A 13427-nucleotide genomic window follows, 5' to 3' on the forward strand; every position below is an offset into this window, starting at 1 on the left:
GTTTGGTGGACACCAGGGCATGGCCGCAGCCCTTACCGCAGGTCCTGCACCCTCCCGGAGGATGGCCCAGAGGGGGAAAGCTAAGGCTGAGGCCAGCACACAGAAGGATGGAAGACTGCAGAATCATCCCTGGGGTCTTAACACAGTGGGCCAAGGGGCTATTCTCCACAGGACGGCCTGCGGGAGTCTTGAAACTGGACACGAAGCATGTGAGGACCTGAGTCCCGTGAAGGGGCCACACTGGGAGAGGAGGAAACCCGCGCAGCACTGACTACAGGGTTCGTCAGCCCAGGACTGAGGGTGCAGGACTTTCAGTGTGAAAACTGGGTTGGAATCCCAGGACCGTTGGAGATGGTTGGTCACCCCAGTCCTGTGAGGACCCAGAAAGAGTGCTTGTTACCTCAATTGTTTACTCCTCACAACCCCCCTGTGAGTTGGTCCATTATTATCTGCACCTTACAGAAGAGGAAATAGAGCTTGCCGAGGTCTCACGTCTGCTCCAGGATGAAGCCAGGGCCAGACGCTGGTCCACAGATCCCAATGTGGTCTCTTCCCAGTGGGTCATGGTGCTTCCCAAGAGGCTGGGGATTTAAATAGTGCCCACTGAGGTCTCGGCTGAGGCTGGATGTGAATGGAAGCCAGAAAAGGGGAATAGTCAGCCAGGCCAGACAGAAGGCCCAAGAGGAAACTCCAGACAGGTGGACTGACCCTAGAGGTGAGCCAGGCATTGGGTCATGGGGCAACCAGGGAAGGAGGCAGAGGGCAGGGTCTCCTCTGGGGTCTCTAAGGTACGAGGGGCTCAGCCACCAGCCTGAATCCACAGCACTGCTTGCCTGGGCCAAGATAGATGCCCAGGTCTGTGTTGGGCTGGGCTGGGTCCACAGGAAACTCACAGCATACACAAAAGTGGAAAGGGGTCAGGGGATTGACTGAAATTCTGATAGGAAACAATAGATGATGGAACATGATAAGAGAAAAAAATCTGTCTTTTTAAAAAAAATTATGTGATAGTAATAATTACACTGATTTCACAAAAGTTGAGCTACTGTCAAGGGATATGGAATGTACTGGATGTTGACAATTTTATATACCTCAACAACACACCCTTCATCTGAGAAATGGCACATTCTTCCATCACCAAGAGCCAGTCAGATAACCCCTCCCACAGGCCTCCTGGAGAATGATGCAGAGTTGAGTATCTGACTAGGGCCAGGGCGAAGTCCCCCACTGGGATTCTCAGACTGGGCTGGGAGAGGGTCATGCCTTTCGTCATTGGCCTTAAGCCATGGAGGAGAGACCCTAGAGTCATGGACCCATGACCGCTGCACTCCCACCCCTCCACTCTGCTGGCATAGGAGAGAATGGAGCTGACACCTGAGGCAGAAGGAAAATGTGCACACCCGCAGCTGGCAAATTACAGCCGATGGGCCACATCCGGCCCACCACTTATTTTTATAAATAAAGTTTTATTGGTACACAGCCATGCCCATTCATTTACATATTGTCTGTGGTTTCTTTCACAGGCAGGGTTGAGATCTTATGGCCCATAAAGCCTAAAATATTTTGCTATCTGGCCCTTTACAGAAAAAAATTTGCTTACCCTTGGTCCAGACGGTAACCAGAATGTTAATAGGGTTCCCTTATATGTTGTTAAAATTTTTACCATAGCCAAGTGGTAACTACACAATCAACTAACATTAAAGCTGTTTTCATTTTGAAGAGGAAGGAAGGAAAGGATGGAGGGAGGGAACTAACAATGTTGAGGGCCCCAGTTCGAGGTTTCCTGAAGGCTGGCTGCACCCCTCCCTCTGGGCAGTTTGATCCTCTGAGCTGATCAATCTCTCCTTCTCGATTGTGCTGGCTTCACTGGTTTCTGTCAGTCACAGATGCCTGAGTAAATCATGGAGGATTAGCAAATCCTTCTAGAACCCGAGGAAAGTACCCATGTGCTCAGAGCTGACCATTTCCAGCCTGTTCCTTTTCCTCCCTCCTGCCTTGTGATGAGGGGCTCAGAGGGGAGGTGAGAGGAAAGCAGGGGGCAAAGAGCTGTGAATAATTGGAGAAGCATCACCCCCACACCTCAGGGTCCTCCTCTCCCCTCCCTTGGCCCTGAGTATCACCACAGGACAGACTCTTATCAGTTATGTGTCCCCAGGAGCTCCCAGTGTATGAGGGATGGAGCACCCGTAGGAACACCTCTACACAGGGCCATCTGGAGCAAGCCCCCTTCCTAGGGTGGAGAGAGGGGCTTCAGAGGCATGGGGTTCTGAGAGGGCTTCTGGGGCAAAATGGAACTTGACTCTGAGACCTGAAGGTGGGAGAGAAGATTGGACGATGAGGGTCGGGTAGCAGGACATTTCAGGCTGAGAGACGGTCTGTGCTTGGTAGAACGGAGAGCACAGGCGGGAAGTGAGAAGCAAAATGGGGGTGCCAAGAGGAGAGGATGCAGAGGAAATGGGGTTGGTGGTGGGTGAGGCCAACTTGTGAGGGCCTTCTATGGGCCTTATGTCAAGGGCGAGGAGAGTGAGTGATGTCATATAAACAGAAGAGTGACAGGGTCAACTTGGGCATTAGAAAGATTACCCTGCTGTCCATGAGGAGAGGGAGTGAAGGAGTAAGACGGATGGGGACAGGAGCAAAGATGACAAAGGCCTGGATACGGAGATGTCCATGTGCAAGTGTGGGGTGGGTGGGAGATATTTAGGAGACAAGCTCTACGGGACTGGCAACTTTAGGCATGTGGTTAAAGTGAGGAGGAGCCAGCAATGAACCTGAAGCTTCAGGTCTGCATACCTGGTGCCCTCCACCCCTCCCCAACAGGAGGAGGAGCAGGTGTGGAGAGAAGAGCATGCGATCCGGGAAAAGCATGCGATCGGGAAGAGGTTTGATATCCAGGAGCTGATGAGAAACACCGGCTGTGATGCAGACCTGAGTCTGGGTGGAGATGCAGCGTTGGGAAATGGGTGGAGACATCCAGACAGAGAAGGAGAGAAAGCCCAGAAACCTGAGCTCAGAATCTAGCAAGAAACTGAGGCCCTTGGTCCAACAGCCTGCAGCAAACTGAATCCTGCCAAGAGCCTCAGGAGGGAACTTTGAAGCACATCCTGCCCTCGTTGACCTCGAGATGACTGTGGTCCCAGCCAGCACCTTGACTGCAGTCTTGAGAAAGACGCTAAACTAAGCCGCATTCGGATCTCCCCCTATGAGATAATGTGTATGTTGTTTAAGCCACTGTAAGCTTGGGGGCAATTTGCTACACAGCAGTAGATAACTAATATACCCTCCATCCCCTCCACTCTTGTCTTTATTTCTCCTCCTCCTCTCCTTGGCTGGTGCAGGTTCCTTCTATTAGAGATGGGTCTCTCTGGCCCACATCACTCCACCTTAGCAACCTAACGAATGGGGCTTTCCCCACCAAATCTGCTTAGAAAAATCCTATAGAACAATGACTGACCCAGCTTGGGATTCCTCCCTGGGACACACTGTGACCAGGACACGAGTTAGGATGGGCTAGGTTGTGAACCCAGCCCACCAGGATGGCAAGAGGGCAGCCTCTCAGACACACAGCCCTGCTGACCCCCATGCATGGTTTTAGGGTCAGCCTTCCTCCACGGGAAGGAGAGTGCTGTCTCAAAAAGGAGAGAAGCGGAGCTGGATGGATAAAACCACAGATGTCCACGGCAGGGTTTTCTCAGCGGGGTGATCCACTGAGGAGAGGTGGGCTGAGCAGATGTGGAGCTGAAGGACAGTGGAGAAGGTACAGAGAGGAGATGCTGTGGTGGGGCTGGTGGGGTCAGGGAGCAGGCGGCCTGTGGTGGTCATCACACCAGAGCCAGAGTAGGGGTCTGGGAAACCCAGGGCCAGGACTGGCAGGTGGCCTGAAAGAGGTCTGCTGCTCCCGGTTAGGGGTGGGGCAGCGTGGTGGCAGGTGGGGCGAGGGGGTTCTGAGCACACTGGGGCGGAGAGGCCATGCCTTCCAGGGTGCTCAAGTCAGAGGTCAAGGGTGAAGGACTCACTGGGGCAGTAAGGGAGAGGCACTCTGCCCTAAGGCCAGAGGGATCATGGGAGGAGCAGCAGGCCGGGTCCACCCCTAGCTCAGACCTTGCAGGGAGGCAGGGCAGGGGGCGGAGGCAGGGGGATTGACTCGCAGCTGCAATTAGAAAAGAGAGAGGAGATGGGGATGTCTTCCAGGGAATGACCCAGTGGATGGCGTGGGACATGGTCAGCGCTGTAGCGTGCAGGTGAGGGGGCCGGCTCAGAGGAGTGCCCGGGAGATTCTCCCTTCCTAACTGACAGAGGGCAGTGCTCAATCTGCTCCTCATCTGTGCCAAGTGAGGTAGGGGCAGTTGGAAGGGTACTGCAGACCCTAACCTTCCCTTCCCACTCACCCCATTTTCCCCTGCGGGAAAGTTCCTACCAATCTGAGGACAGACCAGAAGCTGGTGAGCGGATTCGCTCACTCAGCTCCTGTCTGCCAAGGCTGCTAGTTAGTTTGCTCTTCCTGCAAAACAAATTTCCACCAATTTAGTGGCTTAAAATAACACATTCATGATCTCATGGCTTCCACGAGTCTAGAGTCTGGCGTGGCTTAGCTGGGTCCTCTGGTCAGGGTCTCACAGGCTGCCACGTAGGAGGTGGCCAGGCCGCAGCCCTTGCTGGAGCTTCAGGTCCTTGTAGTTATGAGACTGAGGGCCCCACTTCCTTGCTAGCTGTCAGCTAGGATGGCTCTTGACTCCTAGAGGGCCCCACAGTTCCCTCATGGGTCCTCTCCCAACATGGCAGCTTGCTTCTCAAGGCCAGCAGGAAGCGCTCTGTTCTCATGAAGGACCCAGGCCTTCTTTTAAGGGCTTTCCCCTGATTAAGACAGGCCTACTCAGGATAATCTCCCTTCTGATGATCTGACAATCAACTGACTTGGGGCCTTTATTACATAGGCAAATGCCCGTCACTTTTGCCATATAATAGAAGCTAATTACAGGAGTGACACGTATCACAAAGATCCCACTCCACGCAAAGGGCGGGATTATAAAGGACATTTGCCCTGGTGGTGGGATTCCAGGGGCCACCACAGAATTCTGCCCACCCCTCCATGTCTTGGCCCATGCCGAGTGCTGGATTTACAACAGAGAGGAAGAGAAAGACCAGGCAGTCAAGGCCTTCACTGACCAGCTGCAGAATCCGACACGGAAACTGACCACGCCACACAGAGAGACACATTTTATGGGAAGGAATGAATATTTCTGCTTAATGCAGGGCCAGTGGGCTTCACAAAGAACAGAGCTGTGGGACTGGTGCTTGCAGGATGCTTGTTCACCTGAAGTGGGGCACCAGACAGGAGAAATCGCAGGCGTGGGTGTTTCCCACATCACCATTCTTCAGTTAATTACCTTCAGCCGCTCCTGCCACAGCTATCATTTACTAAGTATCCTTTTCTTTAAACCAACTCACTTTTTTTTTACTGAAATTTATTTTAAATAGAATCTATACATCTCAAGTATAAATAGAAGACCAGCAGTCCTTGTTATAAATAGAAGTTAACCATAAAAATAAATAAAAGAAACCCAGGCTTATAAATTTCCAGATCTGAACCTGTGGCCTGCTCTTTGTTAAAAAGGGGACCTAGGAAGTATGAGAAAGATGTCAGAGAAATAGCAGAAGGCAAATGATCATTTTCCTCAGACAGGCTAAAAGAGAATTAGAAGCGAGCAGGCGTCATGTGGGAACCCACCAGTTCACTGTGGATGCCTGAGAATAATTGCCGCACACCCGGCCACCCAGGAACCAGGCTGGGAGATGAAGACTCGAGTACAGCAGTTTATGGGGCAGGCAACTGGGAACATCCCCTGTGAGGGGCGAGGAGCCCAGCCGGACAACAGGGGAAGATGACTGAAGTGGTTACAATGGGGCTGTGGCTGCTCGCACAGGGGCGTCAGGAGCTGGGATGGCCCCTCAAAGTAGTCCTGAATGAAGACAAGGGAGCCCAGGCCTTCGTACCACCACACAGAGCAGCTTTAGGACACAGGGGCCCTGGGGAAAAGGACGTATGACCTTAGGTGGCTCTGCAGGCAGCGGAGGGCAATCCCTGGGGAGGGTCTCAGCCGTGAGCCATCAGCAGACAGCGCTCCAGACAGCAGGGGGGAAGAGGGGCGAGTCCTGAAGGGGTGCTGGGCAGCCACAGCATCCACTACAGTCTGCCTTCCCTGCGCCGGGGTCCATTTGCATCCTATCATAAGCCCTCCCATGTGGGAACAACTCCCCAGCAGTCTGCTGGGTCTCTTCTCCTGGGAAAACTTGTAAGAGGAGAGTCAGAAGGATGAATACAGCCCCTCTGCTGCAGCTGGCTCGGGCCCACTGGTGCTTTTCATCTCCCTCCTCTACTACGCACTCTAGATTCTTCTCCTTCTCTGCCAGCACCTCTGCTGGTCTCGGGGGCTTGGCTCGGAGGGGGGAGACCCTGATTCTCACACTTGGAGGTCATCATGCCCTTTTCAAGCTGTGGCTCCTGCCAGTGTCTATTTGCCGTCAGAACTGTGCAGGGAGACCAGGAGAGGTACCAGTGGGCCACCTGGGTACTAAACACAGCCTCCCTGCCCCAGTGTGCGACAGCACAGGGCCGGGACCCATGCAGGATGGTGACTCCTGTCCCTTCCTATGGTCTGTAGGCACAGGAACTGGGAGGGACTGGGCAGCACCTGTTGCTGAATGTGGAAAGGTAACCCTGCTCCGTGACCTGGTGGAAGCATTCCTTCTCTGGGTGCCAGGACTTCTAGACCCCCGGTGCCTAGATTTAGGGGTTCAGGGAGCACAGCTGCCCCTCGTGGGCCACCAAGAGTGAAGGTGAGCAGTCCCAGTCCTGCATCTATGCCCTGGTGCCTGGACCCACGTGTGCCACCAATTCAGGGCACAGCATCACCTATTGGTCATTGACTGAGGGGTGTATCATGTTCTGGAGGATGGCACCCCATCCCCTCAGAGCATCACCTCAAGATGTGCTTCAGCTACACTTTCCAGTGCTCTGCCAGGCTGGAAGCTGATACAATGTGACAGGGCCAAAGGATCCCACTGGCCCACATCCACTGCTGGAAAGGGAGTCCCTCGCTTCAATGCTGTGTTATATGGGATCCTGTATCAGGGTAGAGGATCCCTTTCTTCCCACTGTGTCAAACCCTCTGTAAGTCTGGTGGTCCTGGCTGAAGATGGCTGGGCCTTGCTCCAAAACCTTGCTCCTATTGGGCCTTGCCATAAATTCCACATGGTACCTTTTCTCCACAGATTCCTCTGATGCTGCCGGGGTCTGACAGGTCCTAGGGTCCAAGCAGCAAGGCTACAGAGCCCTTTCCTGGTCTGGGTCCCACCCAAAGCTGGCAGCTCTCTGTGTCCCTCTGAGTCAGAGCAGTATTCCCAATGGTGGAATCTATAGTCTCCAGAACCCCAAAAAGCCTACCAGGAGTTGTGTTTCCTTCTTAGAGACAGGAAGTACAAGACACAATGTGTCACCTAGTTCGGAGGGGATGTCCCAGCATGTTCAAACCACTAGTCACCTAATAGTCTCACTGATATGGCAGACCCCAAATCTTCATAAGGTTTATCTCTCACCCTCTGGAGCATAGGTATCTTTCCAGGGTCTCCAAAGTACTTGCCACTTTTTGCTGATTCAGTCTGCTTAACATAATGTCATTAATTCAGAGGACCAATATGATGCTCAGTGGAATATCCAGAAAGTCCAGGTCCATTCAATCTCTCACGACATAGGCAGTGGAGTTAATATGGCCCCAGGGAAAGAAATACACACACCAGTAAATGCATACTGGTGCCTGCCCCACGTGAATCCTAAGTGCTTCTAAATCCTTGAAAGAGATGGAAAAGAACACACTCACATCATCAAAGGTGCACACCGCATACCCAAGGCCACATCAAGCTGCTCTGGCTCAGATACTGCATGTAGCACCGACGCTGCAATTGGGGTGATTAACGCTACACTTGGTGGAGAATCTGCTGTCCTTCTCCAGCATCTGTCTGGTTTCTGAGGGGACAGTCTGGTGAAGCATCCTTTATGTTTTTAAGAATGGTGCTAATCTCTGCCATCCCCTTGGGACACAACGCTGATTTTGATGTTTTCATCTGGCAGGGGCAGGAGGGAGAGGACAGTTTCAGAGGCTTCCACTTGGACTTCCCTACTGGGGTAACTCTTACCCCACAAGCTTTCACTTGCCTTCCCCACCACCATGTCTTGTACCCTGCAGCCTATGGAACCAATGCAAAAGTTCTGGCGGCTACCAAGGATGTTCATTCCAGCTATGCATTTGAGGTTTGGGGAAATGTCTGGGATGAGCCCGTGGGTCCAGGGTGCTTGGCCTGTATCAGGATCCATTTATCACCTAGCCTCCATAAAACTGTGTTCTAACAGGGGGTTAATGATGCTTTGGGCACCCAGTATCAATGTCAACTTCAAGCCTGTGTCCATCCATCCTTGAAGTGTCTGGATGACCCCCCGCCCCCATGTACAGTTGTTCCCTGAATCAATGGCCATAGGTCCCTTTGGAGAAGGATGGGGAACCATCACCAATCATCCTTGCTGTGTTATTGCAGGCTCCTTCTTTCTTGGAACCCAACCTCACTAGTCAACATGCCCCAGGCCCCAAAACTGGCCCAGGTCCAGAAATTGGGTAAGACTGTGTGGCTTTTATAGGGGTGGCTGCCCTCCACCTCGTTCATCCATTATTTATTTAGTTTTGATGGTACAAATTGAGCAATACTCTTGTTGGCTGCCCATCTAGCTGTCCCCTAGGGACTCCATGTTCTGGTAAGTACCTCCGCAGCCCTGTGTGAGTCAGGCACCCCGGCTGCACACTGACCATGCCTTTTGTTTTGATGATTGTGTTCACCTTGATTTGGAGCGTTAAGCACTGCATTCATTTCAGGATCCTTTCATCCCATTTCTGCTGGGGATTCCAGTTTAGTAATAAAACCTCCTACCCTGAGCCCTAGCCCACATGGAACAGCCGTCACTGAGCCTTTCATGATGTTGTTGCCCCTCTCACCATTGAATTCCTTGTCTCTTTGGTGAACGGAGAGTCCTCCGAGCCTTCCACAGAACATACCGGCTTATGCTTCTCTGGCCTTGTGTACTGTTTCCACTCTAGCATGTCCACTTCCCTGGGCCTCTGATCCGCTCCTGTCACTTACTGTGGCAATTTTAGCATTGATACTTCACTTAGAGCAGGCCACTGCTTTTTCCAAGCACTCAAGAGCCAACTGAAGCGTATTAGCTCATCTCTTGATAGCCCTGGCCATGGTGTCAGTCCTGCAGCATCGACAGTGCCTCTGTGTTGATAACTTTCCCTCATCCAACCCAATATCCCAGCCGCCTTGAGCCAGCACCCCCAGGACTAGGTCCCAATCACACTCTCCCAGGTCCTGCTGGTGCATGTTGACTTTGTACTAAGACACTCCAACCTGCAGTACCTTTCCCCATGGTGGGCCCAGTGCTCCCTGGCGGGGTTAGGTGGCGCCATGACCCTAGTTTTCATCTGGTGGCCAGGAAGGGAGGTATGGGTAGTTTATGAGAGGGGCACACGTTATGCCTGCATCATCTTTAAACAAGGGTGTGGGCTACTTACTCAGGCTCAGGCTACTTCCTAAGGTCTCGAGTGCATCAACCAAGATGCCCCCATCCCATTTCAGCATCCCACTCCTTCCCAACCAAGGCCCTGACATTGGTGTAACAGACTTGCTGGGGTTAAGAATTCAACCATCACCGGGCCTCTGCTACCTTCACATTTAAGTCCCAGACCTGATCTTCAGCTGTACCTGCTGCAAGAGTTTATTTGCCGCCAAGAAGGCTCTCTGATTTGCACACTTTGCCTTAAATTAGTGATTAATCACTCTCACCCTTTCCTTATCTATCTCCTGTAAATCCATCTTGCTCAGCAGGAGCCACCATTTCCATTGTCTTTATAACAATCACTTTCCTTGAACTTTTAATATTTGAGATATTGAATGCCCAGTTCACCACTGCACATGCCAAGGGCCATCCAGACTCCAGCTACACCGGTCAGAGAGTCCTCTTTGCCACTAGGCATTAGATGACTCAGCCCCAGATCCCATCTCATAGCTCACTTCCTCACGTTACTCTTGGCACCAACTATCTTAGGTCAGGTGTCCCTGGAAACAGACTCAGAGACGGAGACGTGCATGCAGAGTTATGGCAGAGTGCTTGTGGGAACTGGGATTGGTCAGAGGGAGATGATGAATGGGATGTGGCTGCCACAGGGGCCTCAGCAGAGCCCACAGGGAGTCCTAGAGCCAGACGGCCCTTCAGATCTGTCCTGCCTTGGGACAAAGGGGCCAGACCTTGGCACCCTTTAGGGCCTAGTCACTGCATTTGGGCTTCCTGGGCAGGAGGCAATTCCTGGGGAAGAACTCAGCCGTGAGCCATCAGCAGACAACACCCTGGCAACTGGGGGAACGAGGGCCGGGGTCCTAGAAGGGGTATCGGGTGGGACACCACAACACGACTGCAGGAAAGCACTGCAGGAGGAGGCTGGGAGGTATCCTGAGAGAATGGGCCCTCTAATTCCTGGGGCAGCAGAAGACTGGCAGGAAGAGACTGGAGAGAGGCTCCCCTGGGACAGACAGAGACAGTCGGCCAGAAAACAAGGGCTTGAATGCCAGGACAAGGATGCAAGGCTCTGTCCCTCCTGAAAACGTTTTGAGGAGGATGATTATTTGTAGGTTGTAAGAAGACCCTGAAAGGATCCTAATTTCCAAAGTGTCCCTTTGGCTGCCTCCCCAAAAGACTTCTCTGAACTGGCTTGCTCTGGCCAACTCACACACACCACTGCCCCCCTCCCCCCAAATCGGCTGCCTTCAGATTGTCACTCCCCACAGTGCAGCATTCATGCATCAGTTCTAAATAGTCCCACTGTTCAGCTTTAACGAGAAGTAATACCCATTCCCATGTTTGCTCAGAGAGCACCATATTTCAGCAAACCAGAGGCCATGCCGGCTCAGATTACCGAGCGAGACAATGTTCTGTAATCCTGGTTTATTCACATGTCACGGGTATTTTAGCAAAACAGAAATGAATGGCCCGAGCCACCCTAGGAAGCAACGGGAGAGTTGGGTTCCCGCCCAGGGGAAGTCATGCTCTCTCCTGCCCCAGTTCTCCACGGAGCTCACTTTGATGCTCTGGGTTTTTTCCCAACCTTAAGAAAGAGAATATGGGCTGAGGAGGAGTCACAAAGTGGGTAGTTATTTCCCTATAAAATGTTCACTCCACGGATGGATTTTGCCAGAGCAAAAATAAAATCTGTCATTGATTATAAAGTCCTTTGTGCTTGTTATTTCACAGATTTATTGCACTCGGCCCAGCGGCCTGGGGAGGCCCTGGGATTCTTGTCTCTTGCGCCCCAGCAAACCCTTCAGCCGCCTTTTCACAGCTCATGCCCCAAAGGGGAGCAGGGGCTCGCTCACATTTCTTTTGTGCTAAGGGCCAAGAGCTTTGGAAAGCTAGATGAAGAGCTGTTTATCACCCTCCCATCTTTGGACAGGGGACCCACAGACACTGATCATAAAGGCTTGTTGGTACAGCTGTATGACTTCCTAATCAAGGAAATATTCTCTCTCCTTTTCCTTTTCTTTGCAGCTCTTGGCCCTGTGTGCTAAGAAATGGATTTCCTCCGCAGAGTAAGGAACGGCCAGGCTGAACCTCTCACTAAGTCTCCCGGAGTCTGGGTCCACTTTAAATAGGCTACAATCTTCTGAACGCGGGAGAAATAAAAAGGACAGTAACAAGGATCAATGTCGTTTAGTTCCCTCTCATGTTAACACCTTACCTATGATGCTCATAGTATCCCGCTCTTGTCCCCATTTTAGAGTTGAAGAAACCCTACACACAAGTCAAGTAACATGCTCAAGGCCACACAGCTAGGTAGTGGTGAAAATAGGGACACGAACCGTGTCCAGGTGACTCCGAAGGGTCATGTAGACCCTCACATTCTGGTTGACATGAAGCCACAGACCCAGACATAGAGTGTTGGAGCTGAAACAGAGCTCGGGGTCAGCCTTCTCATTTAAACAGGAGGCCACTAGGGTTCCAAAGAGGCGATGGGACTGGGCCAGGATGACGGGAGCGAGATAGGGCTGCAGACTGACTCTACCACAAATTGACAGGACGATCTCATGAAACAATTGCTCAGCAACATTTCATCCGGGGGTTGACTTGGGAAGAGGTTTGGATGAAACCAAATGAGCTTGCTTCTCAGACCATCTAGAGTTTGCTTTCTCCTTTACTCAGGCATAGAGCTCCGTAACTAAGGAGCCTCTCCCTCCTTCCTCAGGGTTTTCTGAGCTTATGGGAAATCTCTACCCTAGAGTGTGTGGCAGACAGGCCCGGAAGACTGAGGGCCCAGGAACCTCTCTCAACCCTGGAGAGAGCATTCTCCATCCCTGTTTGCAAGTTTGAGCCCTCATCGCTCCTGGTAAAACCGTGTACACCTGACACCACCGAGACTGGGATAATCTTAGTAGCAAGTCGTCAGAAATCACAGATCTTAGGACATGAATCCGCGGCCCGCCATCTCAACTCTTATTTCGAGCTGCAGCCTGAGCTATTAAAAACAAAACACTCTCATTGGCAAGCTCCACAATTAGCCTCACTTCCACGCTAGAAACACTGTTCTGCATGAGCTGAAATTGCACAGCGATTGTTTCTCGTCTTAGTGATGCTGTTGCAGGCCGTGCTGGGAGCCAGCGAGGATGTGACCCGGTGGTAATCTGAATTGCTTCACCAAACACATTTTTATCCCATCATCTCGGCTACATGAAAGGGAGCCATAGTGCTCCAGCGTTCGAGACTTTACAGTCCTGCTGTTCAGCAATAAAATGAGGCAAGAAATATTAGCTGTCCCCAGCTGATGCCTTAATTCTTTCCCAACAATGTCAGAAAATCTGTACCCTACAGGTTTTAGTGCCGGCTGAAGCCTGACCCTCGGGCCGGCTTGAATGGAGCGAGAATGAGTTAAGGAGAGCAAGAAGCCTTTAATGGACACAGATCCCGAATAGCCCAGCTTGTCCCGGCCTCCTGCAGGCTTACCCTCCTTTTCACAGGCATCGATTGTGTATGGCCCCAGCAGAGACAAAACTACCCAGGAGTAGAGGTTACCCCCAGCCGGTACAGGTCAGAGGCATTCTAGGGGAGAGGGGAGAGGGGGGCAGAGGGGAAGTGAGGGGCACATGGAGAAGGAGGGCCGTGGGGGTGGGGGTGGGGTAAGGGAGCCGTAAAAGATGGTGCAGTTCATTTATAAGGAGCAATTCATGCAGTCCAAGGCCACAACTTGATCATCTCACCTCCCGGCGAACCGTTTTTGAAAACGGTTTTGCAGAACAAGCGGGAGCTATATTAACGGGAAGATGAACGCCATGTG

The sequence above is a fragment of the Equus caballus genome, chromosome 1 (assembly GCF_041296265.1).
Source record: "Equus caballus isolate H_3958 breed thoroughbred chromosome 1, TB-T2T, whole genome shotgun sequence".
Lineage (NCBI taxonomy): Eukaryota > Metazoa > Chordata > Mammalia > Perissodactyla > Equidae > Equus > Equus caballus.